Here is a 19,526-nt window from a genome sequence, read left to right as displayed (position 1 = left end):
CGACCGTCATTGCGCACGGTTCATTGGAGTTTGAAAGTGCTTTCAATCGGAGCGAGCGATGTTTTCGATCAACCGATCAGAGATTTTCGGCCGATTTTGATCATCAAAGCGCAGATAGGATTTTTCGTCCGAACGAGGGTGATCTGTTATTAGTAGGAAGGGAGAAAAGAATCGAAGTCAAAACGACAGGTAGGTTCGTAAAGGAGCGGGACGATTTATGGATACACCTGCCAAAAGGTACCATTATCGTCATCATAATCATCAGCACCAGAGCGGTTTGCTTGCGTGTGAGCATGGAGGCGCAGAGGAAAGCGATCACCGATCAAGGCGATTTCCGAGTAGCAACCAACAGCGCTACCTTTTTGTTCGGATCGGTTTCAGGTCACAGGTTTCAGAGGTAAGATTAGGTAATCGAGCGAAGAGCAGCTGATTTCCATCCGTGATTTTGCCTCCATATTCAAGCACATAGATTTCGATTGACGGCAGCTGCACTTGATGCGAGGTCAGTTGTCAGGGCTTTGATCTTTAATGCTTATGATACTCATATGTAATGAGCATAGTAGCTCATTTAATTCTAATTGTTTAAACTTGTTTTTTGTGTGTTTTTGTTATATTCGACGTCGTTTTTTTAACTTTTATCAACTCAATAAATTCCTTCAATTCCGTTCCATCATAAGAAATTTCTATCTCAGAACGAACTCTAAAAAGAAAAGAAGGAGGATGTATGTCCATTCTAACCACCATTGGCTGACTTCGCAGTGTCATTCGGAAAGAATGGTTCTGAATATTTGTAAACGAACCATAAAATTGGCTAAGCTAATGAGGGCCCTCCTTAGCCGTGCGGTAAGACGCGTGGCTACAAAGCAAGACCATGCTGAGGGTGGCTGGGTTCGATTCCCGGTGCCGGTCTAGGCAATTTTCGGATTGGAAATTGTCTCGACTTCCCTGGGCATAAAAGTATCATCGTGTTAGCCTCATGATATACGAATGCAAAAATATTAACCTGGCTTAGAAACCTCGCAGTTAATAACTGTGGAAGTGCTTAATGAACACTAAGCTGCGAGGCGGCTCTGTCCCAGTGTGGGGATGTAATGCCAATAAGAAGAAGAAGAAGAATGAATAATTTCAAACATCAGTGGCTGTAAACCTTGCGCGAAACAAGTTTTACCAACAAAAATCTTAATTGCGATCAAATTCAAAATTATGACTGCCGACTTGAGGTGTCCCAAAAAACACTATGTTAGAAAAGTAATAAGTGCTCAAGCTTTATATGAAAGATAATCGCATCTGTAGCATTTCTGTAGAACAACTCAAAATTCAAAAAATAGTTTAGAGGTTGCGACATAGCGATTTTTTTTAAAAAGCTGTTTTTTTCACTTATTTCTATATATTGGTTGAATTCGCCACGTTTTATCCACTTTTTAAATGGTTAAATATTTTTTGATTTTTCGGTAGACCAGAATGAGTATCCTACAGGGTAATTCGATGGTATTATGCAATTATATTGCCTCCAGAACTAAAAATATCATCAAAATGATTTTTTTTTTCTATTTTCGTAGAAATTAAATTCGTGCCCATAATTTGTTTTTCTCGTGCGTTGTCAACCATTATTTAAAAAGTATTTAAAAAGTATTTCAAAGTGCTCGCGTTTTCGGAGGCACACCACTCGATACGTAGGCGGCACACAACTGTCATTTTTGTTGATTTAGCTTTGCTGCGTCGCAGCATGCGTGAAATGATAAAAATGACAGTTGTGCGTTGCTTCCGTATCGAGTGATGTGCCCCGAAAACGCGAGCACTTTGAAACTTGGATTCCGTGAGGAGTGACCTTAAACCGATTATGGCAGTCTAACAAGCAAGCTAAGCTTGGTTGCCATGGAGTTTGAAAGTGTAGAATTATGCTTTCTACCATCCACAGTTCTCATAAAATTTCTTGACATGACATTGACATGCACCATATTGCGAACTTCTCATGTAGTTGCGATATCATAGAAGGCGGAGTCAATCCAATTTTCGTTAGATGGAAATACATTTACCAGTTTCGTTAAAACAATAGCAATATTCAAATACGGTGCCATAATCAGGGCGTGTAACAATCTGAGGAATAAATAAATCTATAATGATTGACTATACACGAAACACCTGGTCAAGGTACAATATGTCACAAGAATCGAAAATAGATTGAGAAAAAACTAAGGGATTAGTACATTCTGCACAGTTTCTTCTTAACTTTTTTTTCTCAAGTTTTTACTTTATCGTAAACTTTACCCCATCGGATCATGAGACACTCTGATTCAAAGTTACATGCCGAAAGCGAAGCGAAGTTTTAATTTTCGAGTTCTACACTTTTTTTTCTGTCATCGTATGTCATTGCATGTTATCTTTTAAAAAAAATGCTCTTCGATACAATCTTTTATATACATTTTTACGCCCGGAAACCTGTTTTTTTGTTTATAATGATGTCAAATATTCATTTTTATCATTATTTTAACAAATCTTACATACGATGGTAGGAAATTTATCGGATACAATGGTTAAAATAATGGATTTGTTCTAGCATCAACGGCACGGCCTACATGATGTCTGCCAATTAGTAGGTTACCGTCGGAGCAGCCACATTTCACTTGGTGTAGCGGTCGGAGGAATGGTCCAAAACATATTTTTTGCAGCAGAAAAACTAACAAACATGTGTACTTACTCCATTTTTGTCATGCATTCATAGTTATCTTTGAAAAAAATCCCAAAAAATCACGTTTTTTCAGGCGGCCAGAGTATACTAACCCCTTAAGGATCAGGAAAGAAGCATTGGATGACATGAGCTAAGGTATTGTTGGTGGCTTTAAAAAAGGGATTAGCGGGCTTGGTAGTCATATGGCTACTGCTTCTGCCTCATACGCAGGAGGTCGTGGGTTCAATCCCAGGTCCGTTCCATACTCCTACTTTGTATCTTTCTCTTTATTTCTCATGTTCTAGCAATCGCTAGAACTGGAAATGGACTTCCATACCGTTTCCTGGCAAGTGCAGAGGTATATTCGGCTTGCAGTGGGCGAGTGATTGCATCATCATTTCCTCCCCCTTCCCTACATTGACTTGCATTCTGACGTGGCAGGCGCCAGTATGACCTAACAAATTAGATCACCAGTACTTGTACATTGAAGATGTGTAATAGTCCCAAGCAAATATCTGTTGGTTCCCTGTGCAAGAACAGCTGATCTGGTCATAATGGAGTAGCAACTACGAGCAGTCAATCAAGCTCAAGCTCAAGCTTGTTGGTGGCTTTAAAAAAGGGGTCTTTGGAAAACTGGACATCAAATAATAAGTCAAAGAAAAAAACCAGCAGGACATAATTTTTATTAAATATTAGTTAAGGTCACCTTACACCTCGGGAATTTGGTCCGCGGATTTTTTCCCCATGTATTTTTGCATATGTGATGTTTTCGGAATTTGGGCACGGAAAATAAAAACCCCGGTCCCCTTTAAAATACACGGGGACCAAAAAATTTTCCCGAGGTGTAAGGCAGCCTTTACAGCCTAAGTGAAAGTTATTTTTTTGACGGGAAAGGTCAATTAAAAGCATTTTCAAAATAAAATATGATCATTCACAATTTATTTTTTGAATCTTGGTCATACACACTTAAAAGCATAATTTTATTTCGGTAAAATAAAATAACGAACTTGGTCGGCAAAGTTTATTTTAACTGAAATCTCGTTGAATCTTGACGAGAATCGGTATTTCACATTGATTGCAATACCTCGGTGATACAATTTGCATACGCGATCGGTAAACTTGAAACCAAACGGATTTCGATAAAGCTCATCTGTCAAAAATTGAACTTTGTTTTTCTACATCACACGTGTCTGAAGAAAAGACAAAAAAAATGAATTTGAAATATTTAATGAAAGTACACATAAATAGTATCATAAATATATAAAAACTGCAATTAGAAGCAATTAATTTATCTTATCTCATATCTTATCTCATGCATACGTAGCCAATACTTGAAAGCATCCTGGAAAATTACGGTTTCTGAATTCCGTCATTTTTCTTTTCATATGGCCAGGCCAACTACGCAGTATGTACCGCAGAGATGACTCCTAGATATTGAGCGACTTCAGGAATACCTAAAGTCACTCAATAGCTTGGAATCGAGGGGAAGGAAGAAAGCGTGGACCTCCCGTACCAAACGCTTCCAATAATGTAGATACCTAATATATGATAAAAATCGTGTACGTGTTTTTTGTATGATGTATATGAGCGTGTATGTGTGTATATGAGTGTGTATATGAGTGTGTATATGAGTGTGTATATGAGTGTGTATGTGTGTTTATATGTCTACACTGATGGACAAAAGTATTCGTCATGTTTTAATAGAGCAACTATGAAAACATGACGAACACTCATGCCCATCAGTATATGTATGTATTTGTGTATATGTAGGTGTGTATAATGTGAATGTGTGTGTGCGTTTGTGTGAGTGCGTGCGTGTTAAATTTACGGATCATCAAAACTTTGCCTCTCCTCAATAAATTTGACGCTGAACATGTTTGAGCATTTACATAGCCTTGATCACAATATTAGCAAGGGCTAAGGGTATGCGATAAGACACTTTTTCCTAACGAAACGAAACGAAACGAAATTTAAAATGTTTGTATTGATTCGAAACAAAACGAAACGAAATATATATTTACTTTCGAGATTTCGAAACTATTCGAAATCAACGCCCATTCAATTCGAAATTTTTCGAAACGAAACGAAATTTTAATTTTTTTTCCGCGGAATTTTTATTATATTATGTACATTATGTACGCAATTCTACATTAATTTTCTCAAAGTCAAATAACTTCTTTGCAGTTCAGTTTCATATCAGTAGGGGAAGGTGGGTAGACTTGATCCCCGGGGAGACTTGATCACCCCCTCTTTTATCGAGAACTAAAGTAGTTTTGTTCTAGCATATTTTTTTGTATAGATCCTCTAGACAAATGACCTTTATGTTGTGAGTTAGTTTTTGGATTGACAACCTTATTTATTCTGCAGGGCGGTTTGTATGTTTTGACCTTTCCAAAGATTTTTTTATTGGTCACGCGAAATTTGAACAACTTTTCATAACAATGACCAAATGCTTTCGTTTTTTCACAGCGCAAAGCCACAAATATACTTAATGATCTGTACTAATGACAATGTCAATACTCCATCAAATTTTTAGGATATTTGGATTTGAAGTTATTACCTCAATATGGGGACACTTGATCCCTCCTTAGTCATCCATACAAAAATTTGGCGAACAAGTTCAAAAAAATATAAATCTGTTCTCAGGCTTCTAATTTTTTGTAGATTTGACAGATTTAATGAAAGGTTGGCAGGAAAAAATATTTATTGCGTAGATATCATAGAAAGGGGATCAAGTCTCCTCAAATTTTAAAATTGCATGTGATGTCGAATTTAATAACAAAAAACGTTCATGAATACACACAGCAATTCGAAAATTCCGCGTATTTTGATGGAAAAATATTTAAAAAATCTGAGGGCACCTTTCTAATTTTATCAAAGCAAGTACTTGAAGAGGGATCAATTTCCCCCGAATATTTAAAAAGTCGATTTTTGACAGCACTCCAAAAAATCGATTGGGTATCAATAACAACAATAATTTAAGGACTGTCATACATCAGTAAAGTTAAATACTATATTTCTTAGTGAGTCTGTGTGGAAATCGCGAATGTTTATTTGCTTTTGGCTGTGATACATCCGAAATCAGAAAAGGGGATCAAGTCTACCCAGTCTCCACTAAGAATGTATATACAGATATAGTTATTGTGGGGTTTTTTGTATTCTGATTCAAATTCTATTTAAAACCTTATTTCATTTAAGACCAATATGCATAATAAAGCATACTTTATATTCATTTATCTGCGTGGTTTTATGACATTGAGCTAAATCAAAACCAGAATATACGGGTATATTCTACGCAGATAGAGAATTGTTAATAACATACAATTGCTCGTTAGACAAATTCAATCTTTTTAAAGGAGGCTCGGAGACCCATAGTCATATATACAATCAACTCGACGAATCAAGCTATTGTCTGTTTGTCCTTGTATATGTATTTGTGCGTATGAGGCATGCAAAAAATGTTGTCAAATTTGCATCCTCAACCGACATCAATTCAGTCAGAAACAGCTGCTATGGACTGTATGAGCCGGTCATGCCCTTACAGTCAATTTAGGATTAGGAGAGGAAAATAAGTTTGATACTCATTACTGTAAGATTATAAAAGGAATGCGTTTCTTGGTGGACATTTCTAACAAAACACCGAAGACGTTTTATAGAAGAAAACTAAATACGTATTTGTCGACTCAGAATGGGATTACTTAGTAGGCGTAGATAGAAAAATTTGTATAACATTAGGTTTTGAAAACAGCTTTATGATTTTGTTCAGCGGCGCAGCCAAAATTTTTGATAATACACGACCGTACGAGACAGTATGATTTAAGTCTAAATTTGTTTCGAAATTCCGCGGAATTCCGTTAAATTTCGTTATAAGCTAGTTTTTTCTAGCGAAACTTTTGTAATTTTACGAAACGAAACGATATCAAGAATTCAGATTTCGCCATGTTCAAATTCCGCGAAATTCCGCGGAATTTCGTTTCGAAACACCTGAAACGAAATTTTTCGAAATACCGCATATGCTTAGCAAGGGCATTGCCCTTGATAACAATCGATTAGCCCTTGCAAGCACAAACATGCGCACGTCTTCCGGATCTGCAGCACTTTTTTATACACTACACATTTGTTTCGACCGCGGTCACTGCACTGGTTCTATTGTTCTATGAAGAGCCAGAATGCGCATCACTTCCAAAGATATTTTTGATGTAAAAATGAAAATAAATTTCAAATTTCCTAGTCTTTCAACTCGATCGATAACATTCATGAATCTTGTGCTTAATTTTTGTAAAAATTCGGGAGAAATGTGAGTGGTATGATATTTATGTCAAAATAAACCGAATTATACTTATGCGTACTAACGCTCGATATATTTGTGTTTGCATTTAAACTGATTTAATTCGAAGCACAATGAAAATAAACAAATAAATCATTTACTGAATTTCGGTACAACGATCTTCTGAGTTGTTATTTAAAAAAGTATCGAACAGATCGGTAAATTTTGACAGCTGGAGGTCTCATTCAATTTACGACTATTCGGTAATTTGAACTTTCACCGAGATTTTTACTGAGATCTCAACTGTTGGATTCTCGGCAATTTTTATTGCCGGCCTCAGCGAAATAAATTAAGTGTGTATGCTTTTATTTTTAATCTTCAAATTTATTTCGAAAATTTTAGAAAACCAAATCGGGAAAAATGCGGAAATTTTTGACAGGTAGTAAAGTTGCCACCCTGCACATATGCTCTCACACACACGGACTGACAGAAATTTGCTCAATTCGTCGAGCTAAGTCGATTGGTGTATAACACAACAGGTCTCCAAAGCTTTTATAAAAAGTTCGTTTTGAGAGTGAAATGATGGCCTATCGGTAGAATTTTATTGTACCAGTAAGGCAAAAATTAAATCCGCATAACGCAAAAACGGCTGAATGGATTTTCATTATTCCTTCACTGCCGTTCTACGCATACTTGTGCCTAATTTAAAAACATACAACTGAGCAAATCGCATTTGGTACACAACTATAATTTCACTCCAGACCTCATACGAGAAGAAAATTTAAATAGGGGGATGAAACCCATTCGGAATACCACTAGGCCGAACAAACCATTAGGCCGGAAGGTTCATTTGGCCGAATGGGTCATTAGGTCAAAAGGGTCATTTGGTCGAAAGGGTCATTTGGCCAAAAGGGTCATTTGGCCGAAAGGGTCATTTGGCCGAAAGGGTCATTTGGCCGAAAGGGTCATTTGGCCGAAAGGGTCATTTGGCCGAAAATGTCATTTGGCCTAATAGGTTATTTGAATAGTGAGAAATTAGGAATGAGAAGAGAGACGTCTAACTTTTCACTCGGCCAAATGACCCTTTCGGCCAAATGACCCTTTTGGCCAAATGACCCTTTCGGCCAAACGAACCTTTCGGCCACATGAGCCTTTCGGCCAAATTACCCTTTGGGCCTAATGACTATTTCGGTCAAATGACCCTTTCAGCCAATTGACCCTTTCGGCCAAACGACCCTTTCGGCCAAACGACCCTTTAGGACAAATGATTCCTTTTGTCAAATGACCCTTTCGGCCAAAAGACCCTTTCGGCCAAACGACCCATTCGGCCAAATGGTATATTCGGTCAAACAACTTTCGGCCTAGTGGCATTGGGCCAAATGGCTTTCAGCCAAACGACCGCGACCCTTCCCCGATTTATTCGGAGTTTGCTCTAAAAATACCGAAAAAATAAAAATGGTTCTAGATCCTCCGATAGAACATTTTAGTTAAACCACGACATAAAAGAGGAGACTATACAGACTATTCGCGTGATGGGTGTTTCAGAGATATTGATTTATATAAAATGATATTCCCCCAAAGAGACACCGTGATAACACTTGTCTGTGAATTTCTACGTATATTAGTCCCACTGACTAATTTATTTCGTGAATGGCTACCATCATAGACACATCTCTTTCCATGATTAATATATAAATTTGTTCTTCCCACATGGTAGATGTGGTTAGATCACAGTGCTATCACTTAGAATAAAGATCCTTTCAGCCGGATTTGTTCAGCACTAAAAGTGACAAGGCTTGCGAGAACTAAGCATTGAATACCTAAGCAACGCTTTATAAAATAACAGGTTCTGCCATAATGATGAATTTATTCCCGACGAGACAAAAATGCGTAGAAATTTGTTTATTTGTTTATTTGGTGTTCAAACCTCATCTGATAGTGATCTTAATGAGGGCGTAGATGTGGAAAAGTCCTTTTGAACATGTCACTGATGACATACTCAAATATATAATTTCCACAGATACATTGTGCATTGCAGAGGAATTTCCGAAGGAATTACTGAAAAATTCTAAAACTATTTTCCTGGAGCTTGTAGAATGTTTTGTGAATGTGAAATTCATGAAGGGTTTTCCGGTTTAATTTCTGGAGAAATTCGCAATTAAATTTTCATAAGTATACCTAGAAAAACTTCCAGAGACATTTCCGGAAGAATTCCAGGGGTGGGGAGTTGCGTAAGAAATTCTATGTGAGATTCGAAAGGAGTTCAGTGGAAATTTTTGGAGAGTTCTAGAAGTAATTCATAAAGAGTTCTTGGAGGAAGGACTTCCAGGGAGAATTTTAGGAAAAATTCAGGAGAAATTCCTTGAGGGAAAACTGGTGGACATTCTAAAGGAATTTGAAAAAGTTAAAAATCTAAATAACCCGCAAATAAGTTTCTGGAGAAATTCACAGTGAAATTTCTATAAGCTTGTATGGAATATTTGAACAACAGAGAAATTTTTAAAAAGATTTTGGAGGAATTACTTTATGTAGAGTTCCTGCAGTAATATACAAATAGATTATCTCAGGGGCTTCCAGACGAACTCCCTGAAGAACTTATGGAGAATTCCTGAAAAAACTTCCGAAACAAATCTCAAAGAAGCTTCCTGGAGAAATTTGGAAGAATTCCGAAAAGAATTGTTAGATACACTTGTTACGGAATAAACTTCCGGAAGAATTTCCAAACGAATACCTACATCTGGACGAAATCCTGGAGGAACTTCCGGACGAAAACCTGGAGGAACTCCCAGAGGAATTCCTGGAGGAACTTTCGGACGAAATCCTGGAGGAATATCCGGACGAAATCTTGGAGGAATTTCCGGACGAAATCCTGAAGGAACTTCCGGACGAAATCCTGGAGGAACTTCTGGGCAAAATCCTGTAGGAACTTCCGGATAACATCCTAGAGAAATTTTCGAATAAACTTCTGGACGAAATTCTGAAGGAACTTCCGGAGTAAACCCTGGAGGAACTTTAAGATGACATCCTGGAGGAACTTGTGGACGACATCCTTTATTTTTTATTTCTTTATTTATTTTATACATTCAACTGACCAACATTGGTCTTATTGAACTACTTATGACTATTTAGTAACAACCATGAATACAACAAATATCACATTTAAACGAAACCAATAAACGTACGAGTATACTTCAACAAGCTACACAATAAATGCTTAATAACAATGCAATCTTTTTATCATAATTTTGCGGCATAAAGTTTCCAATCCATACAAAAGTACACAAACATTTTAAGTAGATGGTTTCCAAGTTTCATTCAAATTAGTCTTAAATTCTCTATACTTTACTTCTTTTGGCCATGTCGATGCTTTCAGCGCCATCGGTTTCAATTCCATATTCAAGTCTATTTTGAATGAAATATAGTTCATCGTATCGATGTTTTTCCATTTCGGTACAAGCTTTACAATACCACTGCACATCGGTAAAGGAGTGCCTAAAGAGCGTGATACCATCACCTTGATATCATTTTCGGTCACATTTTTGTCTATGTTTGATAGATACAAACTGAATTTCTCCCTTCCCCTCTCGTCGTTATGCGATGAGCAGCAAGCAATCTCATCCGGGCTGTAATGAAGATTCGGTAACGAAACAGGTGTAGAATGTCCTAACGGTGCATTTGATTCGGGTTTCCTGACTACATCTGCGAGTGTTTGTAATATGCCCGCAACAGTTTCCTTCAGGTTGCTTATTTCTTCTTCCATTGATGGCGTAGATTCGGTATTGGTGGCCACATCAATATACGTTCGCTCCCTGTTTTTATAAAACAGCATCATGCATTTATCGCACATCCAAATAATATTGCTTGATAATGCACACAGATCAGCTTCAGTGACACCAACACAGCTAGCGTGGAAACATTTGGCGCAATTTCCTTCACACACAGTACGGAGATCGGTGATGTCGATGGGCAGGGTGCACTTCTCACAATTGCTTGCCATTGTTGACCAAACAAGATCGTTCGTTCCAAAAATTCTTATATACCAAGCACAAACTTGACACCGTGATCGAACCGTTTCGGGAATTTTGCTCAACTATGTCACGTAGAATTCGACGTTCAAAAACGGAGTGGCTAACAATACGGTAACTCTAGCGGTAGCTCTAGCGGTAGTTCCTGCAGGAACTTCCGGATGAAATCCTAGCGGAACTTCCGAACGAAATCCAGGGGAAGCTTCCGGTAGAGTTCCTGGTGATACTTCCGAAGAAATATCTGGATGAATATTCAGAGGAATTTCTTGATGAACTTCCCAACGAACTCGTGGAAAAAAAATCCGGAGAATTCGTCGAGCTATTTCGGAGAATTTTTGACGCTTGAAATTAGTAAACTAGGTAAAATTTCAATCGGCGCACAGGTCTAATTAATATAATATTCGCCCAAAATAATTTAAGTATTTTGGTCATAGCTTTTTAGCCTATAGTCCGATTCATGCAGATTTCTACAGCAATCTATAAGACAGGATTCCCCTTCGGATCCTTCTTGTTGTACTGTAAGCACATTGTTCAAGGGTTGCCTAAAAAAATTACTTCCGCGCCCATATAGTCCGAGCCGTCCAATCGTCATAGGACAATTTATAATCCATAATTGAAGAATAAATCCAAGCGCATCTGGACATCTGGAGCATCCAATTCAACGAAAATCGTGATATATTTTCGGCCAATTGACCGATAAATACTTCCAATTATCCGAATACTGGAATTTGACATGAAAGCCCGAGCCCTTTTGTGATGCTCTTTATCAATACAACAATGCACACATGCATTTGGCAACCAAGCCGAGCTGTGAACAGATTGGCAGCTCTCCGCAGTCTGAAAAATGTTGCATGCAAATCAGCTGCATGACTTTCGGTTGCAGCAGACTTGCAGAAATGCAAGCGAGAGATGCGAGAAAAGAGGAAACCAGAAAGAAAGGTGGAAAATCGATCGCCTCCAAGATGACATATGTTCTCGGGTCAGGTCAGACAAGTTCCGAAAAAAAAAAGAATACTGCGGAACCCATCCCTTGTGCCATCGATCACCCCCCTACTTCGGTGTGTCGTGCGCCGTGCGGCTACGGTCGTGTGGCAGCCGGATCTGCAAGACAAATGAACCCCAATCGAGATCGAAAGTAAGAGGGTTAATAAAAATATCAACATATTCATCATACCCCGCATGATTTTGCATACGGCGGTAGTGGTTGGCGACGATGGCACAGACGACGACGGGGACAACGAAAAATGATCTGCTCAATTACGAGGCATACGCGCAGTCGATTTGGTTCGAGATCGGATGGCAGTTGGTGTTGTCCCTGATGTCTGCGGTAACAGCCTCGGAAGCAGCAGCCTGATGAAACGAATCACAATGAAAGGCCCAATGGTGGCAAGAAGGAACCAGGAAGAGGAAGACGGCATAGGCGAGCACCTGATCTTATACAATGCACGTTGTTGTTGGGTCATCAAACACACGCGCCCTGTAAGGCACAGCCACAGATAACAGACATGCGTAAAGATATACAAAGTTGTAAGCAAATTCAAAATAGGGGTAATGACGGCTTTGGCAGGTTTTGTTCTATTATTGGCAGGGGGGTTTTTTATGACTGATTATGCTCAAATTTGGCCCAAACATTCTTTGCATATCAAAGAATATTGTGGCCGAATTTCATAAAATTCGGTCGACAAAAACCCCCCTGCCAATAATAGAACAAAACCTGCCAAAGCCGTCTGTTCCCCTATATGCTGATTATACTAAAAGATATTTTAGTTACTAAACATTGTCGCTGTCCGGAACATCTTTTGCTGGCGAGGATAGGGGATCTAAATGTCAATGAAGGTAAAATACATACGATTTGACATTTAGGTACCACACATGTTTCGGACAGCAGAACAAAGGAAACTAAAGCGACAATCTTTATCTAGTAACTAAAATATCTTTTATTATACTTGAAGCATTTCTCAATAATCTTGTGGTAATAGAAGGATTTTAGAATTGTTATAAGGGTTTTTCCACTGATTTAAAAAAAGATTTGACGATAATGATTTCATCAAAAAATTAAATCAAGAATTTATATCTTCTAAAATTGCTCCTAAGATTTTATTTAGGCATTTTTACGAATATTTTTCGATGATAAAGTTTTTATTACCTTCTCAAAACATAGAGATATTCACGCACAGTATACGCAACACATACCTACATAAATTTCCTTCTATCAAAAACGCATTTTTACCATTTAGAACAAAAAGTTGAGAGTTGTCCTCACTCATCTTTTACTGTCTGTTTCAAAGCTCTCATTTCTTTTTTCTTATTTTTCAATATGTCTTTCCTTGCATACCCTTTTTTCTAATTCTCACTTCTCAATTCTAGCAACCCTTTTTATTTTCCACATTTCGTCTCATTACTTTAACCCTTTCAGGACGAATTTTTTTACGTAGATTTGTCGTACAAGTTTCGGTTTCTTTTTTCACTGGATCCAAACTTGTATAGAAAGAACTGAAAAAACCCGATCAACCAAGTCCTGAATGACGAATTCGTGCATCGCTAAACATCTCAACAGGTCTATTGAGCCCGAATAATTGCATTAATTTATTTTACAACGCGAAATTTGTCTATTATCTAAGTCGAAGTAATTTTCCAATGCATTTTCACCTCGCTAACTCGATGTTGTCAGAAACAGTTACATGCACGATATAGTTAGAAGTTAGAAGTGAATAGTAACAAGTTAGAAGTGAGAAATTACAAGTGAGAAGTGAAAAATAAGAAGCGAGTAGTGAGAAATTCGAAGTGAGAAAGTGAGAAGTGAGAAGTATGAAGTAAGCAGTGGGTAGTAGGAAGTTAGTAATAAGTGAAAAATTTGAAGTGAGAAGAAAGTAGTGAGAAGTGAAAATTAATAGGTGAAAAATAAAAAGAAGTGAAAAGTAAGAATTGAACAGTGATAAGTGAGAAATAAGAAGTCAGAAGTGAGGTATAAGAAATTATAAGTGAGAAGTGAAAAAAAAAAAGTGAGAAGTGAGAAGTGAAAAGTAAAAAATTAAAAGTTAGAAATACATACAGAGAAATTCTAAGAGTAAAGTGAAAAGTGAGAAGTGACCAATGAGAAGTGAGAAGTGCAAAGTAAGAAGTGAGAAGTGAGTGGTGGGAAGTGAAAAATGAGAAGTGAGAAGAAAGAAGAGAGAAGTTAGAAGTGAGAAATTCAAAGTGCGATGTAGTAGTGAGAAGTGAAAAGTGATGAGTGCGAAATGAGAAATCAGAAGTGAGATATAGGAAATTAGAAGTGAAAAGCATAAAATGAGAGATAAGAAATAATAAGAAAGAAGTGAGAAGTGAAAAGTTAAAAGTGAGAAGCCAGGGGCCCTCCTTAGCCGTGTGGTAAGACGCGCGGCTACAAAGCAAGACCATGCTGAGGGTGGCTGGGTTCGATTCCCGGTGCAGGTCTAGGCAATTTTCGGATTGGAAATTGTCTCGACTTCCCTGGGCATAAAAGTATCATCGTGTTAGCCTCATGATATACGAATGCAAAAATGGTAACCTGGCTTAGAAACCTCGCAGATAATAACTGTGGAAGTGCTTAATGAACACTAAGCTGCGAGGCGGCTCTGTCCCAGTGTGGGGACGTAATGCCAATAAGAAGAAGAAGAAGGTGTGGAGTGAAAAGTGAGAAGTGAGACGTTAGAAATGAGAAGTGAGAAGGGCGAAGTAGAAAGTGAGTATTAAGAAGTGAGAATTTAGAGGTGAGAAGAAAGAAGGTGGCAGTGAGAAGTGAGAAATTCTAAGTGTGAAGTGAAAAGTGAGAAGTGAGACGTAAGAAATGAGAAGTAAGAAGTAGCGCGAAGTAGGAAGTGAGTATTGAGAAGTGAGAATTTAGAGGTGAGAAGACAAAAGTTAGAAGTGAGAAGTTCGAAGTGCGAAGTAGAAGTGAAAAGTCAGAAGTTATAAGTGAGAAGGGAAAATTGAAAAGTGAAAAATGAGAAGGGATAAGTGAGAAATGAGAAGTAGGAAGCGAGATATAAGAAGTTATAAGTGAGAAGGGAGAATTAAAAAGTGAAACATGAGAAGAAAGAAGTTAGAAGTGAGTTGACGAAGAGAGAAATGAATAGTGAGAAGTAATAGTTGCGAAGTGAGAAGAGAGTAGTAGGACCAGACAGGTGAGAAGTGACATATATGCGAAGAGAGAAGTAAGAAATAAGTAGTGAGAGGTGAGAAATGGAGAAGTGAGAAGGGAGTTGTGAGAAGAAAGTAGGAAGAAGAGATCACTCGCCACTGACTTCTCACTTCTCATTTGTCACTTTCCAGTACTTACATGTTATTGCACACATCTCACTTCTCTCGTCTTTTTCGACATCAGTGCACCAGAACTCACTACTCTTCGGACCGTTCCAACCGGCTCACATAAGGCATCGTGAGAGAGAGTCGCACTTGCTGCAGCCGCAGATAGATTCTGAGCCGAGAGCCTCGCCATCTCGATTTCCACGTTAACTCGGCGAATCATCATCCGTTTATATCTCGGTGAGCAACCGGGTCACCCATCTCAAGACACAGAGAGAAGATCTCACACTAGTTGCCGCTGCTAGACAGTTCCACAGCAGGGTACCTCACCATCGCGACGCTTCGTTACCGATTCTGAGTTGCAGTGAGAGATCGCGTCACAGAGGCTTGCAAGTACACTGCATTTTTTTTTACGCGATTTACATTTTCTCAATTTTCCGCTCATTCTAAATGTTTAACGCATATTAATTATCATGTGATTTTTCTTTGATTTATTCTGGATTTTTTGATACATGTTGCGAAGAGTTTGGTGACAAATTGAAGTCACACGATCAAAAATACGAGCGAAAAAAAATCGTGTAAAAACAAAATCCTGTGTAAGTGCTTATAAACTTTGAGCTCAAAGTAGGATCCCCCAAAAAATTGTAAACCTCCTTAGACCTAAAATACAATTGTTTCTTCGCGAAAGTGTGAACTATTTTCATGTTTAGTTTTTTTATCTGAGATCTTCGTTCTCGTTCTTAGTTCGGTTAGCTTCCATTTGGATGGTCAAAGAATCACGAGTGTTTGAGCCACTTTAGAAAACTCGCCCAAAGATAGGGTCTCAAATCCGGACCTATAAAAAGCGTCAGCAGTCTCTCTAACCCGGGAGTGGCACTTAAACTGCTGTACGTTGTGTGCGGAACATGAACGTTTCATATTTAGTGTTTCACTTTTCTCATTTCCAGTTTCTCATTTCGAAATAAAAAAAAAATGAGAAAAGAATTTTTCCCACAAATAAAAAGTTTTTGATTCACATATCCATGCTGGTCGCAAAAAAATCATGAAAAACTGAGACCTTTCGACCCAGCTTGTACAATAATTTATTAAAATCCTTATCTCCTATTTTGAATGTCTCATTTCTAATTTCTAAATTCTGATTTCTATTTTCTAATGTCCAATTTCTCATTTCTCATTTCTCTTCCCTCATATCTCATTTTTCATTTCTCTAATTTCTCGTTTCTCTCATTTCTAATTTCTCATATCTCATATCTCGTTTCTCTTTGCTCATTCCTTATTGTCATTTCTTATTTCTTATTTCTTATTTCTTATTTCTTATTTCTTATTTCTTATTTCTTATTTCTTATTTCTTATTTCTTATTTCTTATTTCTTATTTCTTATTTCTTATTTCTTATTTCTTATTTCTTATTTCTTATTTCTTATTTCTTATTTCTTATTTCTTATTTCTTATTTCTTATTTCTTATTTCTTATTTCTTATTTCTTATTTCTTATTTCTTATTTCTTTGCTCTTATTTCTTATTTCTTATTTCTTATTTCTTATTTCTTATTTCTTATTTCTTATTTCTTATTTCTTATTTCTTATTTCTTATTTCTTATTTCTTATTTCTTATTTCTTATTTCTTATTTCTTATTTCTTATTTCTTATTTCTTATTTCTTATTTCTTATTTCTTATTTCTTATTTCTTATTTCTTATTTCTTATTTCTTATTTCTTATTTCTTATTTCTTATTTCTTATTTCTTATTTCTTATTTCTTATTTCTTATTTCTTATTTCTTATTTCTTTCTTCCTCATTCTCATTTCTCATTTCACATATCTTATTTCTCATTTCTCATTTCTCTCATTTCTCATTTCCAATTTATCTCATTTCTCATTTCTCATATCTCGTTTCCCATTGCTCATTCCTTATTCTCATTCTCATTTCTCATTTCTCAATTCTTATTTCTCATTTCTCATTCTTCTTTTCTCATTTTCCACCCGAAAACATCCTGGACCGGACCGAGAATCGAACTCGCCATCTGCGGAAATCCCATGCCTTCGCTCGCAAGGCTATCTGGAGACGCATGCGAATGCATCCATTAAGATAAATATAAGAGCCGGAACCGGACTAACCTTAGGAAATGAAGATTTACATCACGTCACGAGGATTTGATATGTCAATGTACAATCAACCAGAATCTAATGTAGTTTTCGGCCTTTGCTGAACGATCGAATTTAAGACCGTCCGGCAACATTCTATAGCTGACCACCGGTCAAGTAATCACCGGAGCTCGCGTGTTAATATGCAGTCATCAAACACCACACGGGTCGTTGACATCGTCGGTTCAAAAACTGTGTCAAGTCTTCGTTGCAGCCGCCCCACTATTGACGGCTGCTTAATTCTTCTTCGATACACCCTTCATTATCCATTTCCGAACTTTGTCACCAACAACGCCGGTACAACTTCTCCAAAAATAAAAACGAATTTTACTACCGCCGTCGTCGCCGTTGATCATTGCTGGTTGCACTCGATCGTCCTTCAACGCATCATCGAACGTCACCGAACTGCCTCGGGGAAAGAATTTCTTCCAGCGCGAAACCAATGCAGGCCTCCATTCAGCATAAAGGATCGGCCTTTCCAAGCAAATTCCCAAAATACAGCCCTTGTCTTTGCTCCTCACGCATGTGCTTTTTTCTGACAACAACGTGCAAAAAAGCAAAAAAGAAATTGTTGTGCGCATGTGCGAGCACACTTAATTACGCGCTTAACCATCATCGGTGTAACTACTTGCGCATTTGCACAACCACATGCGGACCAGGTACCCAAATGCTTCATGACAAGGAGCAATTGATCAGTCCGGGCCCTGGAAGTGCCAGCCTTTCGTTAACATTTGACTGTCACTGGTGGAGAAACTGCCGTGAAGAAGCGTTACAGTGGAACTTTATATAGCGAACAAATGTCACTTTGAAACGATTTGTGCTATGAGATCAGAAGCAATCGCAACAGACTGTTCGACTTAAACAAGCCTCACTGTACCCATTTGCTTTTTTGGCTTGCGTTTCATATTTTTCACCTCATAATTATCCTTCTCGCTTCGAACCGATGAAATGATGACTCTCGGGAAGGCAGGTTTTTCGAACAGTTTTTCAGCTTTCAGTCCCATTCGGCTGCGTCGGTTGTCCCGCCCGTCACCCTACGCTTCGAAACCAATAGCCGAAAAAACGCTATTTTAGCGACCCGACAGCGGCCGCGGCAATCCTTTTGCAGCCGGGTGGCGGGCGGCTGGCCGTGTGCAGCATCAGGTGCATATCTGCGAGATGCAATTGCAGCCACACTCATTGCCACCACCGCGATCGATAGGACCAGCAGCGCGCGCGGCGGGAATAAAAACAGATGAAGCCTGCACACGCACTCACACATGTACTAGCGGCTCCCCAGTTTCCAATGTGAGGCCTTCGATCAAAAACAGAACAGCGTCGAGCGGTCATTCGCTTCCCGACGAGATCCCAATCAGGTCCGAAATTGATGAATTACTTCGGCTTCGGCTCGGGCGATTAGGGACGCGCCTCCAGTCAGCGCACGCAACTTGTAGGAAACGCAACTCGAACCTCTGAACTCGGTTTGGGGCTCGATGCATGGCACAAAGGCGCTGCAAGTCCGAAGTCATGAGCAAAATCATTTCAATATTAGCACATGAAGCCGGATTTGCTCAAACACATAGAAATTCCGAAGAAGGTCCAAAACATTTCTCGTGGATATTCCACAGACTTTTCCTTACAAAAAAAAAACAAATTTAACCGTGGAAGTTCTAAACTATTTGTCGTAGAAATTCCAAAGAACTTCAAGAATCAAGCTTTGGAAGAAATTCCGGATTAGGTTATTACTAGGATAGTATTGGGATACAATTAGAATACCGATAGAATATAATTAGAATAGGATAAATAACATCGTAATCCTATCCTAATCCTATTCTAATTCTATCCCAATCCTATTCTAATCCTATCCTAATCATATCCTATTCCTATCCTAATCCTATCCTAATCCTATCCTAATCCTATCCTAATCCTATCCTAATCCTATCCTAATCCTATCCTAATCCTATCCTAATCCTATCCTAATCCTATCCTAACCCTATTCTAACCCTATCCTAATCCTATCTTAATCCTATCCGAATACTATCCAAATGCTATCCATATACTATCCTAATCCTGTCTTAGTAATATCCTAATTCTATCCCAATTAGAATTAGGATAAGATTGGGATAGGATTAGGATAAGGTTATGATAGGATTAGAGTATAATTAGGATTAGGATAGAATT

Source organism: Armigeres subalbatus, chromosome 3, assembly GCF_024139115.2.
Source record: "Armigeres subalbatus isolate Guangzhou_Male chromosome 3, GZ_Asu_2, whole genome shotgun sequence".
Taxonomy (NCBI): Eukaryota; Metazoa; Arthropoda; class Insecta; order Diptera; family Culicidae; genus Armigeres; species Armigeres subalbatus.
Note: the sequence above shows the minus strand (reverse complement) of the source record.